At 44.7% G+C, this 17,284-nt stretch overlaps 1 protein-coding gene across 2 annotated transcripts in view; it reads left to right on the top strand.

Moving 5' to 3' along the window:
* Positions 1-17,284, top strand: part of PPM1B (protein phosphatase, Mg2+/Mn2+ dependent 1B) — a 201,743-nt gene that overhangs the window by 42,743 nt on the left and 141,716 nt on the right. The gene's annotated exons all lie outside the window — the stretch shown is intronic.

Below are 17,284 nucleotides of genomic sequence, written 5' to 3'. Positions count from 1 at the left end.
CAAGTTTTGAGGTTTCTCGTGAAGATGGAGAGTGATGTCTGTCTGAGGCGGAGTGGTAGGGCGTTCCAGGCTTTGGCCGTGAGGAAGGAGAAGGAGCGGTCTCCTGATCAGGTGTTTCTGGCGTGGGGGACCACGGCGTAGGAGAGCTGGGATGATCGTAGGGTCCTTTAAGGTTCATGGAATTTGAGTCGGCTGGTCCCGTGTTGTGGAGGGCTTTGTGTGCGTGGGTGAGGATCTTGAAGGTGATTCTAGTCTTGATGGGGAGCCACTGGAGTGTACGCAGGTGCTGGGATATGTGGCAGTGTCTTGGCAGTTTGAGGACCAGTCTTGCGGTGGTGTTCTGGATGTTGTGTAGCTTGCGGTGAGGTTTTTGTTTATTCCGGCGTAGAGTGCCTTGCCGTAGTAGAGTCTGCTGGTGACTAGGGCGTGAGTGACGGTCCTTCTGTGCTCTAGGGGGATCCATTTGAAGGTCTTGCGTAGGAGGCGGAGGGTGTGGAAGCGGAAGGATGCAACGGAGTTGATCTGGCGGTCCATTTTGAGCTTTGAGTCCAGGATGATTCCAAGGTTGCGTGTGTGGTCCGTGGGGGTAGGTGGGCTTCCGAGAGCGTGGTCCACCAAGTGTCGTTCCAGGCGTCGGGGTGTGGGCCCATGATGAGTACTTCTGTTTTGTCGGTGTTGAGTTGTATTATATTAGTTGTAGGCAGCTGCTTTTCATCCATTTGGCGACCGCTTCCATGCCTTCTTAAAAGTTGCGTTTTGGCTGCGTTTGGTTCGTTGGATAGGGAGAGGATGAGTGTGGTGTCGTCTGCGTATGAAACCATGTTGAGTCCGTGGGTTCTGACGATGGGGGCGAGCGGAGCCATGTAGGCATTGAAGAGCATGGGGCTGAGAGAGGACCCCTTGGGGACTCCGCAGGTGGTTGGTGTAGGGTCCGAGAGGAAGGGAGGGAGTCTGACCCGCTACATTCTGCTGGAGAGGAAAGAGTGGATCCAGTCGAGGGCCTTGTCCTAGATCCCTGCGTCGTGGAGTCTGCGTGTTAGGGTGCGGTGGGAGACTGTGTCGAAGGCTGATGAGGTCGAGGAGGATGAGGGCTACTGTTTCTCCTTTGTCCAGTAGGGCGAGGATGTTTTCTGTTGCGGCGAGGAGGGCGGTTTCTGTGCTGTTTTTTTCCTGAAGCAGTATTGGGAGGAGTCTAGGATGTTGTGCTCTTCGTTGAAGGTGGTGAGTTGGCGGCTGATGTCTTTCTCAATGAATTTTGGTGGGAACGGGAGCAGGGAGATGGGTTTGTAGTTTTTGAGGTCGGTGGGGTCTGCTGAGGGCTTCTTCGGGAGGGGGTTGACCTCTGCGTGTTTCCAGTCGTCTGGGAAGGACGCGGTTGATGGTGTGGCGAAGCATGGGTGCGATGGTGTCGGTGGCTCTGTTGAAGATGGGGTGCGGACAGGGGTCTGTGGGGGCCCCGGAGTGGTTTGACCTTATCGTCTCCAGTGTGTCTTCGGGGATGAGGGCTGTCCAGCTGCCAATCGTTGGTTTCAGGGTGTCGAGTGGGGGGGGGGGGGTGACTGGTGTGGGTCCAGTGTGTTGGTTGTCTCTGTCGAAGTTGTAGATGTTCTTGATTTTGTGGTGGAAGAAGGCGCTGAGTTTGTTGCAGAGGTCTTGTGAGGGAGGAATGGCAGGTGAAATGCTTTCTCTGCCTCCAGTAGCAGAATAACTACTGTTATCTTATTCATGTAGTGATAATTTACCACTTTCAAAACTCATTCTGGCCTGCATGGATGAGTGTGAGAACCTGAGATGCAAGCTTGTTAGCTAAAATGCTTGCCAATGTTTTATAATCGCGGTTTAATAATTCTAGAGGCCAGATTGTTTCTCGTTTTTTCAGCTTTTGGGAAGGTAAACAGTACCCAGATTTAATTGAAAGAGAAATGTCGCCACCTGCTACTAGATGATTTGGCCATTTGTTTAAAGGGCCGGCCATTTGTTTAAAGGGCCAACCATTTGTTGAAAATGTTATAAAAAATTCTAGGGCAATCCAACATTTCACATGTCTTTCCACTTTGAAGACTAGCTATTATTTCTGAAATGTCTTTGTCAATGAGAGATTGAGGATGTCATGTTTTCGGAAAAGTAGGAGATGGTGAAGCAAAACTTTAATTTATTAATTCGAAAGTGGGAAATGATCTGATCTGCGTAGTGAACATCTTACTTATTAAAACATTTCTTTTGTCTTCTGCATTGCTGAACCTCTTGTAAGATCAATTCTTTCCTGGACCTTGTTTCTTGCTTTCTTTTGCTGACCATGCTATTGGTTTTCCCGCATGTTCTTCCTCTTCATACTGTTTCTCGTCTGTGGTAGCAGAATTAACAATATTCTGGTGGACTCACGCCAGGGCTCCTCCAAAAGCTTTGTCCCTTCATTCGAAGCGCCCCCTGAGCCTCCAAACTTTGCAGAAGCTCACAGGACGGGACTGCCTATTTTGTTTGCATGGGGCAGGCACTGACTGCTCTTTAAAGTGACTGTCGCCGGCTCCCTCATGAAGCAGAGTAGCTGGTGCCCCAGGACCAGATCATCCTCTGGACTGTTGCACCCTGCCTTCAGCGCATTTGGACTTGTGCATGGGTGACCCCCCCCCCCCCTCCCCCCCCCCAACCACTGAGTGACTTGTGGGTCTGTGAGCTGGGAGGAAGCTGCAGTGAATGCAAGAGAGCTAGCCAGAGTTGCAGCAATTGGAGTTGTAGGCAGTGCTGTTTTTCAAAATAGCCATGGCTGTGCAGCCAATTGTAGCCAAGCAGTTAGTGCACTAAATGCCTGGCGGAAAACAGAAGAGGCCGGGGTTAGGCCAAGGTGCCTTGTTCCTGCAGCGGAGCCTACTGTTTACCGGTTTTACTCCTTACTGGGGCAGGACTACAGCTGGAGGCTGTAAGGAAGGAGCTCACTACAGAGACCAACAACCTCTGGGCAAGAGATGGTCCTGCCACTTAGCTGTACACAATCACTGTTGGTGCTACAGGAGGAGCTTACTGCAAGGACCAACAGCTGCAGGTCGAGAGGTGGGTCCTGCTGTTTTGCGCCACTTGGGCACATGTAAATCATTGCTGGTGCTGCCCGCAGCGCTGCCAGGTTGAGGCTAAGCCAGCCCCCCCCCCTTTTTATTTTTATTTTTTAGTCCTTGTTTTTCTTGTAACTGGAAAATGTACTTTAAGGTACTGTCAGTCCTATGGTCTATGCAAAAAATATGATCTATATATTTTGGTACTGTTTTACTTCTTTACTTTGCTTTTGAGCATATTGATCATCTCTTAATAATCACCAAGCATGATTGAATGAGATTCTCTAGGTTGCTATAACTAGGGACAGAGGGCCTTATAAAAGCTCAAATCTACAACCAGCAATTTGTTCTAGAGATTTCATAATGCATGATTAGCAAAGTAGTTGCCTTACATTTCTTTAACTGGTAAGTATATATTTTTAAATGGGACTGTCTGTCCCGCACTAGTGTATTGTAAACGTTTTATTAGATGTCACTATAATGTTTGTATTGTGTTTCTCAATAACCAATTAAGTAACAAAATACCCGTAGCTGAATTAGTTTAAAAATAAAAAAATAAATTCTAAGTTGCCTGTTTAGTAGGCCAGAAGTTGTGTCTAGACCCAGAACTAGACCGTGTACTCTACTGCCTGCTGCAGAGGTAGGGTAAATTGTACCAATCCAAAATTAATGAATCCCAATTAGTCTAGCCAATAGGTTGATCAGAAAATAGGCAAAAGGAAGGTAGGCGACAAACCAGCGGGAGGACTCGTAGTACAAAAAATATAAATAAAAGGCACTGGTCTACAGAATAATTGCACCTTACATGAAATGGGTAACTTAATTGAAGTGGTCGAACAAATACTCCATGATATTCCCACTTGCTCACAACCTACAAACAAAAAAAAACTAAGATCACAAAGCTATTTCAAAAACTCTGGTGCTAAAATTAAATCACTTAATTCCCCACTCTTCAAGAAAGTAGTAGCACTGATGCAGATGGCAGGGGCTGTAGTGCATCCTAATTCCCAGGGATCACATTCCAGTTGTATACCACAAGAACCCCCAATTATCTGCTCTGATTAGTATATCTGAAGCGAAACCAGCAACCCAAAGCGAAATCTCAAATCATCCCGGCCCCTCAATGGGGATGTCAACGAGTTATGAGAAACGATCAATATGTAAAAATCTGAGATCAAAGAGTTGAAATCTACACTAAATGTACCACTCAAATATTGTCCCCAAGAAACTCAATGGAAGAAGTAGCCTCATCCCCATCGATGGTGAACTTCTTTAATGGAGGAAGGTGTCAGAGCTAGAAAAGAACACGCAAACAGGAGATAGGAGGGCAAAGATTAATGCACGCAGAACACCCACTTGTTGGACAAAGTACAGAAGCTATTGTAAGTCGAGGATCTCCTACTAGCAGTTACGCAATCACTCATAAAGTCACCAAATATTCCACAGGCGATGTCCCCAGTATTGAAAAGGCCCACCGCCACTCGTGGTCCTTCACAACACTCTCCAATCTCAACAATCTAGGATACCACCACAAGATACCCCTTCTGCAGCTTAGCCTCAGGACAAACTTGAGGATGGCAGATACAGGTTAAATTCTATCTTCCTCAGAATAGCTTATAACCGGTCGGATGCTCAGTAAGTTCGAAAACTTCCACGCCTGTCCAGAGAAAAAGGGAGATTTCCTTGATTAACAAAGCAATTCACTGGATAAGAGGGTCTTAATTTCAAGGATTTAATTAATCCCGATGTGCATAAAGCTGCACGCCTTCCATTGCTACAAGACAACACATGGTACTTTTAATATTGAAATCAGTCACACTGTCCAATAGGCTTCCGAGTGGGACGGGTATGCTCAGACCTGAGTCCCGTGCTCTCCATGCCACTGGAATCAAGCTATCCTGGCTGAAGAGGGGCGAAACCCCGAAACCGGTCCTAGGATGCTTGTTTCCAGTCCAGGGAGGACCTGGCCTGTCAGTTCGGGCTGGACTGTTCCCATGGGGCACAGGGTCAAGACTGATTTGCATATGGCTGGGTCCAAACTGGAATGGCATGGTGAGCAAAAAAACGATGGATTTAGGCCCAGATCTCTGTACTGGGGTGAATGTATGACATTGCTCTGCATTCTGTCCATCAATAGTTCTTTTTACTTCTGGCACTAGACGCCTGTACTAGCCCAACACCAACTTCAGATATTCAAAGTCAAAGCAAGCTTTATTCGGTGCAAAATATACCACCATAAAAGCATTCTAAAAACAAAACCACCATCACAATTTGAAAAGGAAAATATAGAGGCGAATTTGAAACAGCATAAGATCATACTCTATGAATAGAGCAAAATACAGTACAGGTTTGCATGATATAATGCTAATAAGCAAGATAGCCTATAACTTTTATATACAAAAAGTGCTAGTGCATATCCCAATATGGGGTACAGTGCAAATTGGTCGGGGTACCCTGTATCGTATAGGTACAGAAAGTGCGTTGTGCCATCATGTCCCTGTAAACAATACATAAGATAACTACATAGTCTAAAATGAATGTGGACAGTGCAAGATATTAGGTGCCCCGGTGTAATGCACTGGACATAAACATAAAGTGCATTGTGCTGTCGTAAATCCTAATGGGCAATACATGAAATAACTACATACATTCTTCTGGCTTGTGGAGTAACAATGCTTCTAGATATAATTCTCCTTCTTGTTGCCATTAGTATAACATTTTAAAATTAAAAATTAAAAAATTGATTTGTTAGATAAAATTTCAAAAAAGATTCATTCTGCATCTTTGATCACAAAACACAACAATTGTATCGAGGAACAAGGAATTAAGTGTAAGTTTAACAAGCATGTTCAATGCAATAGGTCTCACATTTGCGAGAGTTTAAGCTATTGGCATTGTAAATGACAATGCCTTTTATTTACCTGTTTTGATAATGAACACATAAATAAAAGGCTTTGTCATTTACAATGCCAATAGCTCAAACCCTTGTAAATACGAGACCTATTGCTTAGAAAGTGAAAGCGTGCATGGCGCGCTGAATGTTGAAGGAAAGCATGCCGTGCCTGCAGTCGTAGAAACTCATTAAAGAAAATAGTGCTTACAGACCAGGTGCTTTCACGTTCTTTGTTAAGATAAAGCTCTATAAAGGTTTATATGATCAGCCACAGATCAGGTAAGTATGAGTTATTACCAGCCTGTGTTCAGTTTTGTGTTAAATGCCAGGTGGGTTATTGGTGACTGAGGGCCAGAGAGAAAAGTGGGGAGAACTCCACCCTCAAATGCCATGCGTGAGTAAATTCAACGTAAATGGGTTGGACGTTGGTCCAGGGTTAGGGGGTATACATGAATTGGCGGCATAAACAATTGGCGGTTGAAGTTTGTGAACTAGTACCTGTATTATAACACTAGCAGCGGTTAGACGATAGGGGAGAATCAACAGATGCCAGATTCCGAGATTAGGCTTTGGTGGTGTTGAGTGATGTTGAGGTGGTGGTGGTGGTGGTGACTGGTGCTGAGATGAAGCTGAGGTGATGCTGATTGATACTTAGGTTTTGCTGAGTGATGATGTGGTTGTGTACTATTGCAAATACGATGTTGAGTGATACTGATGTGGTGTTGAGTGATGATGTGGTGCCGAGTGATGCTGTGGTGTTGCTGAGTGATGCTGTGGTGTTGCCGAGTGATGCTGTGGTGTTGCCGAGTGATGCTGCGGTGGTCTTGAGTGATATATTATAACTGCACAGTACTGTAATGAGACCGCTGGAGAGTCTCCTTGTTTCCTGTGTAGTTTTTACATTCTGCAGGCCAAATAGGAGGAAAATGGAGGATCAAAAACGAAAGAGAAACAATGGAATAAGGAATGGCAGATGAATGTCAAGTGAGAAAGTGATTGAAAGAGAAGAGAGAGTGAGAGGATAGAGGAGAGAGAGATAAAGAAAGGGAGAGAAAGTGACTAAAGGAGAGAGAGAGAGAAAGGGTGTACATAGAATGAAGGGTGCTTATGTCGCCTTGTCCTGTATTAGCTGCTTGTTTCAGGAGACCGCAGTGCACGAGGGAATAACAAATGCTGTCGTTTTAAAATACCCCCATGTAACATAGAATGCGTGAGAATAGATAGCTTTTAAAAAAAGTTTGCTAAATAGATTACTGCCTTGAGCAACTACAAAAAACTGTTATTTAATGATTATAACTATACAGCGCTGTAATAAGACCGCTTGAGAGACTCCTTGTCTGGTGTGTAAATGTTTACAACCTGCAGTCTAAAGAGGATGAAAGCGGAGGAGCAAATACGAGCGAGAGAGAGCATGGAAGAGGGAATGGCAAGTGGAGCTCAAGTGCGAGAGTGAGTAAGAGAGAAGAGAGCGAGAGGAGAGAGAATAAAGGGGATAGAGAGATAAAGAAGGGGGAGAGAGTGAATGAAGGGGTGAGAAAGAGAAAGGGGTGAGAGAGAGAATGATGGTCTAAAAAAGAGAGACAGGAGAGTTAATGAAGAAGAGAGAATTAGAGAGAGGAGAGGGACAAAAAGAGTGGGGGGTTGAAATAGAGTGAAGAAGTAACGCGGCAAAAGTAACATCCAATTTTGCTTTGTCCTTTGCTTGATTAATCCCCCCCCCCCCCCCCCCCAAAAAAAACAGGGTGAGACAAAAATACAGTTAATTAAAGATGACCATTGTTTGTAATGCAATAATCAATGTAAAATCTGCACTGCACACTGACATTTTCTGTTACAAAATTGAGCCATCAATGCAGCAAAGTCTTTGTAAAGGGCTACTACAGGAGTCTAGCGGCCCACGCTCTCTTCTCACTGCTGACTAACAGACTGGACTGCACAGCAAGCCAAGCCTCTTCCAGCAGCTGTTCACTCGAACGCAATGTGTAGACCAAGAACCCCATCTGACTTAAGGCCCTGCTCGATCAACTGGTAGAAAATAGCTCGAATGAATGAGTACTGCCTAAATCTGCAATTTACTGAGACAGAAAACCCACTCAAACAGCCCCACAAAACTTTTACTGGTCCAGAAACACCGCTTATGTAGAGCCTACACAATTCTTTTACGAATCGCAAGAACACCGTCTGTGTCTACAGACAGATCAGGCTAGCTCAGAACTAGGATTAAAACCAATTTGCGATTGGGACGAGTTCAAATTTGTGATTGGGACGAGTTCAATACTGCGTGAAAAAAACAACCTACTAAGTAAGAAGCACACGGTCACTTCCACGCCCAATCTCAAACAAGTTGAAAATGTGCAGGATTTTCTACCAATTCTGTTGCCGGTGCAAATAAATATTCTTTGCCATCCTAGCGACTGCAGGCCATGTGGGGAAAATAGTGGCAACTTGATAAAATAATGCTTTTGACACAGTTGCGACTATGCAATTGTCAAGAAGGATAGCAATGTATTCAATTTGCGATGGGGGCATAACTGTTGGAGGGAAAATTAAGGCTTTTTTTTCATCTCATGGGAAAAACGGTACGCTCTGGGTTATTCCGCGGTTGCTAGGCAGAGCTAGAAATTTTCAAAAATAGAATGTATGAATTCGATTCTCTGTGCTTTTGGAAACCAAGGGGTTCATCCAAGTAGATAGTTTTAAAATCCAAATGACTCAGATACAATATATATTTAGCACAAGCACGAACAAACATGTACATGTATTTCCTATTATGGAAGTGGGGTTATTTTACCAGGTTTTAAGAAGATGCACACTTACCCAGGTAGCAGGACCTCTGATAGGGTGGGCGACACTCCCCCCATAGTCTCTGTCCAGGCTGCGGGCGCCGAGTTGCGTCAACATGGTGGGCGACTCGTCGATGTAAGGCATAGTCTCCCCGACCCTTCCTGCGCCAGCTTCTGCTCCTTGGGCCCATATGCGTTGTAACCCTTGGTGCCGTAGTTGAAATTTGCGAGGCGGAACAAGAGAGGCCCGTGAGCGCCTTCGATGAATACCGGCAAGGAGGGACAGGAGGCAGGCGCTGGGCGCCGTTGGTGGGCAGACATGGTGCTTGTGTAGGGGGGTGGATGAGTAGAAGAAAAGGGATGAGAGGGAGAAGAAAGAAGGCTAACGAGAAAAGAAGAATCGTAGAGAAAAGAAGCAGAGAATGAGATAGAGCATAGCAAAGAAGCCGGGGGCAGAAGTAGATAGAACGGTGTTAAGGGAGAGGCACGAGGAGAAAGACAGCTGGGGGGAAGAGAACAGCAAGAAAGAATGAAGGGAGAAAGCGAAAGTGAGGGGGACGCGAAAGTGATTGCGTGCTGCGGAGGAAAGACACACGGCGCTGCGCTCGTGCACGTTTACTGAAGCTTTAGGCCACGGCAGCACTTTGAAAAGCCCGTATACAAAATGTCTCGGCCAGACCAGCGCATGCGCTGGATCAGGCGAGACCTAGAAATTATTAGCCAGATTACTTCATCTGTAAGCATTACATCACAAAATAGTAAAACCGCACATTCTAATAATTCCAGTTTAGCAATAAGACAATCACTTCACAGAGCTTTTTTTTAATGATTTTGTTTTGGCGTTTATTCCATGCACAGCCTAAGAACTTTGCCACCCCACAGACCAGCGATGGAGTACCGTCTGTTTTTAAAATTCGGAGGGCGACTAGATGCTTTGTTGTCCCAAGGTTTCTGCAAACTGGTTTTAACTATCTGGCCCTTGCCAATTTATATGCGGGGCAGGTAAAAAGGAAATGGGCAATACTTTCCTCTGGGGCAGGGCAGCATGGGCATGATTTTGAGGGGGATTTTGATGTATTCCATTTAGCTATGAACGAGTTTAAGGGTAGGGAACCTAGTCTGAATTGGATATACAAGGTTCTATCTCTTGGCACTTGAATGAAGTCCATGTATGGTTCAAGACAGCTATATTGTTTGTGTGAGAGGTACTCCTCAGTTAGTTTCCCCTGATGGAGGGTTCTCAGTTCAAGCCAACCGCCCTGACCACCTCCGTGCCAAAAGAAGATGAAGAATCCCCTTTGGTGTGGAAACTGACTAGACAACCTATCCTTCAGAGTATGACCAACAATGACAATGTAGACATTCTGGCCACTGAAGGCATTACAACAAGTAGTGATTGTTCAACCATATCCCAAGAAATGCCTCTTAATGAGGCAATTGAAATTAGTATTTATCAAGGTTCCCAGAGAATGGGTACTCGTACTCCTGATTAAAATAATTACAACCTTGTGGAATATATGGAGGACTAAACTAAACTCTAGGACCCCAAATGTTTATTGACTCTACAGGTATTATTCTGCTTCAGTAAACCTGGTCATTTTAACCAGTTGATTCACCAACATTAAAACTTTCAGATTACCATTCTGAGACTTCCACAGAGTACTCCACTCATCCCAATAAGAATGGCCCTCAAACTGAAACCTATAGGAGCCCAGATTAAAATAAAGCACATCCTTTATTGGCTCCGGCTGTGGTCATAAGAAGAGTTTTAAAGCTATAGGATTAGTCTCCAGGATATACCAAATTGTTGAGGTGCTTCTAGATTACCATGGTTAACCTATATTAAAACATGTCTGACCGATCTAGGGTTTAGCAACCTGTGCAATAAATAACACTAGAGCCATTACCATGTCTTCATGCAAGTTGGTCAAGCTCTGCTTTTGGGCATCTGTATTGGGGAAAATGCTTCAATCTGCAAGGCACATTGACCTCTTAATTCTTTGCAACGAAACCTGACTCCAAAGTCCATCTCGTTTTGGATTATATTAATCACTTATTTTCTGTGTCGCTTTTCTTAAAGTTTAGACAAAGGACACTGCCCATAACTGGCACCTGGAGAGAGCCTCCACCTAATTCAAAACAATGTCTTGTCTGCAATGATGTCATTGAAACAGAGAAACATCTTCTGTTCTTTTGCACAGCGTACATGATGCAAAGGATCAGTAGATCTTCGAGAGTCCACAATTACAGAATTGCTCTAATGATATGCACATACAACAATGGAATTCATATTGTCTTTTGTTTCTGAATACCTTGAATCAGTCTGGTACATAAGGAAAAGGACAGTTGAACAGGCCCAACAGATTCAACTCCGATATGACAGGACGGTGATCAGAATTTATTGGTTGATTCGTTTTGCGATTGCATTCTTTAAAGTTAGCATCATAGTAGGAGTTTCACTTGTGAGTATATTGTCTTATAATCCTTCTGTTTACCAGTAATTTAAGTCTGTACTAAAGATCAATTGGGATTTACACTTATAACAGCCAATACAATTTCATCCTACTCGTTTTTTGTATTCAACCGAAGCCTTAGCCTTTTTGTTTTATTGTAAAATTGCTGCATAAGGCATGTTGTCTGTCTATGGGTTTTGTATACGTCCACTTTTTAATTAACTGTCCATGGAGTGTATACGACATGACATTGTGACGTTGACAGTATTCTGTTTTTATGTAGCTGCTTTTCGGGTCCCTCATGACCCTTTCCCATTTTAGTTTATCCTTGGATTTATGGGTTTAAAAAAAAGCATGTTTACGAGATGACAGTCACGTTCTTAAAGAGGAAAGATGTGAATCTTGAATTCATGTTTTGTCAAAATACCACCTCTGAGATGAAGTTATAATTCGGGGAGAGCTCAGCCTAACAATGGATTGATTGGCCATGCACCTTCAGTCGTTCACATTTCAGGGAGTGTACACAGTCACTCTCTAAAGTGAGAGGTTTTGTAACTGTTCGGTGGGATCACAGGATACAGAGTCCCAAATCACTAGATGTCAACCAGAAATATCCTGTACCCTCATTACTGGAAGAGTATCTAGGTTTTCTCTCACTAGTCTCCAAGGTGATGCTCTAAATGGGTTCTTTTGTGACCGCACACACCCTGTTGGTGTCCTGATTCATTATGGGGTCTCCTCCTGATCATTATAAACCTGGATGGGCTCAATCGTATTTGAGGAAGCACTTTTGATACTTTCACCTTGCTTTTGTGAGATCAAACCTAAGAGCACCCTGGTTTCCGTTTAATGTTGGGTGCCTCCGATAGGTTTAAAAAAACTAGTTGATGTGGGTGTTTCAATGGGGATGTAATGTCCTCACACCCCATTATGCGTCTGCATGTTTCAGTTCACTTCAGATGGGCACTCCGTCAGTACAGTTAGTCCTAGGTACTGAAAATGCACATCACCAGTGGCTGAGACTATTCAAACATTGTTTTCTTTTCTCTCAATGTTTTCAACTGTGGTCAAAGCAGTTGTGCCTGTTGTGACAGCAGATGTTGTTGTTTTTCCCTGCTGTGTGGTTTTATTTGTGGTCAGAGCTGTTCTGTACCTTGCTAGCAACTGTTGTTGTTGCTGCTATTCTGGTCATTGTGGCAGCTGTGGTCCCCTGTTGCTGCTGAGATCCCTGCTTAGGTTAAAGCGGTTGCTTCTGTAATGGCAGATGTTGCTGCTGCAGTCCCTTTCTATCGGTTTCTGCTGTCGACCCTGATGTGGTCATTGCTGTTGTCCCCGTTGTTTTGGCAGCTTTGTTTATTATACTTTTCCCTGTTGATGTCAGTGATTTTGGAAGCTTAACTCACTGCTGTGCTTTTATTTGTTCTATAGTTGTTGAAACTATTATTGACTGATCACAGCTGTTGCTGTTTTGTGTACATCCAAGGTACCTGTTGGCCCTGCCTTGTTAGCAGCGGCTGCAGGGGTTGTCTCTGCCATGGTGGCAGCTAGGGTTGCTGCTGACAATACATGCTGTTATGACTGATGTGGTGTAAACAGTGGTCTGTGTTGTGGTTACAGCTTGGTTACTATTCTTGCACCTGCTGTTGTCCTAACTTTATCTAAGTGGTTCCTGCTGCTGTTGCTGTTGCTATGCTGTCGCTCTTGCTATGCTGTCGCTCTTGCTATGCTGTCAGCTATGGTTGCCCTTGCCATGGTGGCTGCTGTGCTTGGTACTTATGTAACAAAATGTTACTGCATCTGTAGAACCGGCTGTTGTGCGAAACATCACTGGTGGCTGCTTCTGTAATGTGGCAGGTTCTGTAGTGCAGACGTTGAGAGGAATTATTTTTTAACCCCTTCCCCGCTCATGACGGAACCGTTCCGTCATGAGCCACAGTTGCCGTGTGCTCATGACTGAACGGTTCCGTCATGACACGCCCGTTGGCGGCCGCTCCGCCTACGTGGCGCTGTTTCCCCGCCTGTGCGGGGGGACAACGCAAATGGGCGGAGTCATGACGGAACCGTTCCGTCATGAGCACAGCTCAACTGTGGCTCATGACGGAGCGGCTCCGTCATGAGCACCGGCCCACCGCGCTGCCCCCCCTGCCCCCCCAGCGCTGCAGCGGAATGTCCGCAGCAGCGAAGGGGTTAAACCTCCTTTGCTAGAACAAAAAAAGCAATGCAAATTGAATAGCTGCTCAAATTGACACTTTTTTGCTAGTATGTAAGTTCTGGCAGAGAACTAAAGCGGACTCTAGCAAGACCTCAAAAGTAGCAGTTTAACACAGCAATTTATTAAAACAATAGCTGCAAAGTAAGCGGAGCTTCTAAATCATTTAAATTACATGCCTGAAAAGTTAGCTGAATTTTAAAAGGATGTACAGTTGATTTACTTGTGAGGTATATTGATTGAATAAAAAATGTAATGCATGTAAAAGGTGGAGTAGAAGCATGCCCATATGCTTTGGAGGGCCATCTTTTGAACCATTGAGGCAAATGATATAAATTTATTACCAGCCTAGATACTTTTAATTTTAACATTCGGTATCAAATACAAATTGAGGGAAGATACCATCACTTCTCTACAAACAGCTGCATTTTTATACTTCTCAATCGATTCTGTTGTGTAAATGATAAGGTCTTACTTTGGTTCAATGATCTTGGAATTGACTGTTGGTTTTCTGAAGACTTCTATTGGCATTCAATAGACCCGCCGTGACTCCATCTACAATAGAGCGCTCCTCTGTACAGGCACATCGACGTTTCTACTCGATCTATACCCTACTCTCTCCACTCCACGTGAAAGGCAGATTAAGCCCTAGACTGACTGGAGATTCATGTATTTAGGGACAGATTTGAACATTTTTAGATACCTTTTGTACTGTATATAGTTCACTCACAGCACCGTGTCACTTTTAGATCACCTAATCTCCTGCAAGTTATTCATGTACCGTTTTTAGGTCTCGCTGAGCACGCGCTGCTCTGCGAGACATTTAGTAAGTGGCTTTTGAAAGTGCCACCGCAGGCTTTTGGTGGCCTCAGGCTTGCGTGCACCCGAGCGTGCACGCGCGCAGCCGCCATCTGTCTTTCCTCCGTCACACAACTCTTTGCTTCTCCCCCTCCACAGATCGCTTCTCGCTGCCGCTCGCGAGTGGCCAATGCTTGCATCACGCGCGACCGTGTCACTTTCGCGGCCGTGCGGCCAATGCTTGTTTCTCCTGTGCCACTGCTGGTATGTGTTGCCTCAGTCCGCTGCTGCAGCAATGGCCAACCGATTCCATTAGCAGATGTTATATCAACTCACCCTCCTGGAATGTGTTGGGAAGAACTTAAAACTTGCCACATGCTTGTATTTGATGATTTTTGGATCTGATGTCTGTTTTGCATTCAGTGTATGTGTTGTGCGGTGGGTTAGGTGCAATGCATGGCTTTTGTTGCGTCACCAGTGCTGCTTAACCATCCGCTCTGCTGACACCACCTAAAATTCTGGCTTTGGAGTCATTTCTCTTGCTTCATTTAGCAAGTGTAATCTGTTTGTCGCGGGCTATTGGGTTTTTATGCATTGGGGATGGTAGATTGCCGCTTATGAGCACTTTCCACAGCTTCTTACGCTGGTCCTAGTTATCCCCTTTGTTCGCCATAAGTTGGCAGGGTAGGCGCAGACGTGAGTCCCTTGCTCGCTTTGCCACTGGATTCAAGCAAGCCTGGCTGAAGACGGCTGAAATGCCAGAAACCGGTCCTAGGAAGCTTGTTTCCGGTCCAGGGAAGACATGGCTTGGCAGTTCGGGCTGGACTGTTCCCATGAGGCACAGGGTCAGACTGATTTGCATATGGCCATGTCTGAACTGGGGTGGCAGAGTGGGCTAAAGAATGGTGATGGATTAAACCCAGATCAGTTGACTGGGGGTGAGTGCTTGCAATGTTCAACACTCCGTCCATCATTTCCTTTGGTTTTTGCTTTGTTCGCCATAAGTTGGCAGGGTATGCTCAGACGTGAGTCCCTTGCTCACTTTGCCACTGGATTCAAGCAAGCCTGGCTGAAGACGGCTGAAATGCCAGAAACCGGTCCTAGGAAGCTTGTTTCCGGTCCAGTGAAGACCTGGCTTGGCAGTTCGGGCTGGACTGTTCCCATGAGGCACAGGGTCAGACTGATTTGCATATGGCCATGTCTGAACTCGGGTGGCAGAGTGGGCTAAAGAATGGTGATGGATTAAACCCAGATCAGTTGACTGGGGGGGAGTGCTTGCAATGTTCAACACTCCGTCCATCATTTCCTTTGGTTTTTGCCTAGTTATCCCCTTGAGGGCCATGAACGGCGAGCAGTGAGGCAGCATTACTGTATATGGGTGCCGGAGGCTTCCACTATCAGCACTTGTCAAAATGCTGTTATTCATACGAAGCGTGTTTCCCACTGTTGCGACGTAGCTATGTTCAATCGTGAAACTGGCGCGTGCCCTCTCGGCCCCTGTTTATTTCTCTGTTTGATTGTTCACGTTATGGACGGATCACAACCCATCATCAACATAAAACAGCAGAAGGCTAACTGTGAGTAAGGGGATGTTTTTCACTTAAGGGATCATTACAAACACCTGGTGCTTCACTGTATTTCATGCCACTCAGAACCCCTTGGTGAAAAACGCTGCTTTTTTCACAGTGAACCGTCTAAAATTCTATATATTTATGGAGCTGGGGATCATCACTAACAATGTGCCAGGTCTTTGAGGGCACCTTTAAGGGGCCCCAAGTCGCTTCCAAAAGAACGTTAACAAATCCATACTCTTCGCAGTAAAAAGCATTCCTGGGTGATTATTGAAATGAGATGACTAAGCAACGCGTGCAGCTGAAATAAAGCGCCCCGGGGGCTGCATTATTTAGATCTGTCAAAATACTGTAAGTTGTCTCCATTATTTCTGGAGAGTTGAAAAAAAAGTAATTCTTAATTAAATCGTTTAGTTTGGTTTTATCAAGCTGTCGTGTGGCCCTTATCAAGCTCTGCAAGTGGCAGTAGCATATTGCAGGCCTCTCTGCCAGCAGTGTTTATCTTAATTAAGGCTGTTCGTGGAAATGGGTTCGAATTTTTGAGAGAGTGGACAACTGCGACCATTATTAACCGCCATTCTCAGCTCCACGCGAGCTTCATTCAGAAGTAAGCATGCAAAAATGTACGTGAGAACAAAGTGAATATTGAACATGTAGTAGCAGGGAACCTTCAATAGATGTTACGTTGTGACATGATATAACATTGATTGGTTACTACGTCAAACGACCACTCTAAAGTTACGAACTACAGGTCACAGTCCGGTGTCAGCAGCAAACGATTAACTAATTGGCTGACCCGGAGGTTTTTTTCCTTCTACCCCGCCCCCCAAAACACTTGCTTGAAAAAGAGACACACCTGCAAAGCACTTTTCGACCCCCCCCCCCCCCGTCCTGTTTGTTTCTTTTAACTGTGTCATTTCGCCCGACTTTTTTTTTTTTTTTCTTTTTTCTGTTTGCAGGCAAGCATCACACGTTTGTTGTGCTGTCCATTACTTTTAGCATGCTGAAAAAGTCAATGTTTCGGTTCATAATGTTCGTTTTTAAAAAAAGTTTTATTGGTAAAGGTTTACCCAATTACAAAGCATTATTCTTCCAGTGACAGCACTAAGTATAACCACTGTGGTACAACAACGCCCGAAATGTGTGTTGGTAATCCATGTACAACATTAATTACTTCACTGTGTAATAAAAAAACCTTGTCTTGCACAAATCATTACACTGGTCCACAGTAATCTTTGTGCAATACCATTGGAATTTAACAATGATGTTAATTGGAATCAGACTCCATATCCAAATTTGGTTAGAAACGTAGACCTAAAAGCACACACAAGTCACATCACAAATATGCACACAACAATCCATTGCACTACATTTGAAAAAAGCACCCGCAAATGCACATCACTATTAAAACAAGCATTGGCATAGCCAATAGGTCTCGCTTTTGGGACCTTCTAAGTATTTAGTTATGCAGCACAATATCCTTGGTGCAACAACATAAACTGTTGCATGGCTAAACACTTATAAGGTTCC

The sequence above is a fragment of the Triturus cristatus genome, chromosome 6, assembly GCF_964204655.1.
Source record: "Triturus cristatus chromosome 6, aTriCri1.1, whole genome shotgun sequence".
NCBI classification, from domain to species: domain Eukaryota; kingdom Metazoa; phylum Chordata; class Amphibia; order Caudata; family Salamandridae; genus Triturus; species Triturus cristatus.
The sequence above is the reverse complement of the archived record's forward strand: the minus strand, read 5'-3'. Positions and strand labels throughout refer to the sequence as shown.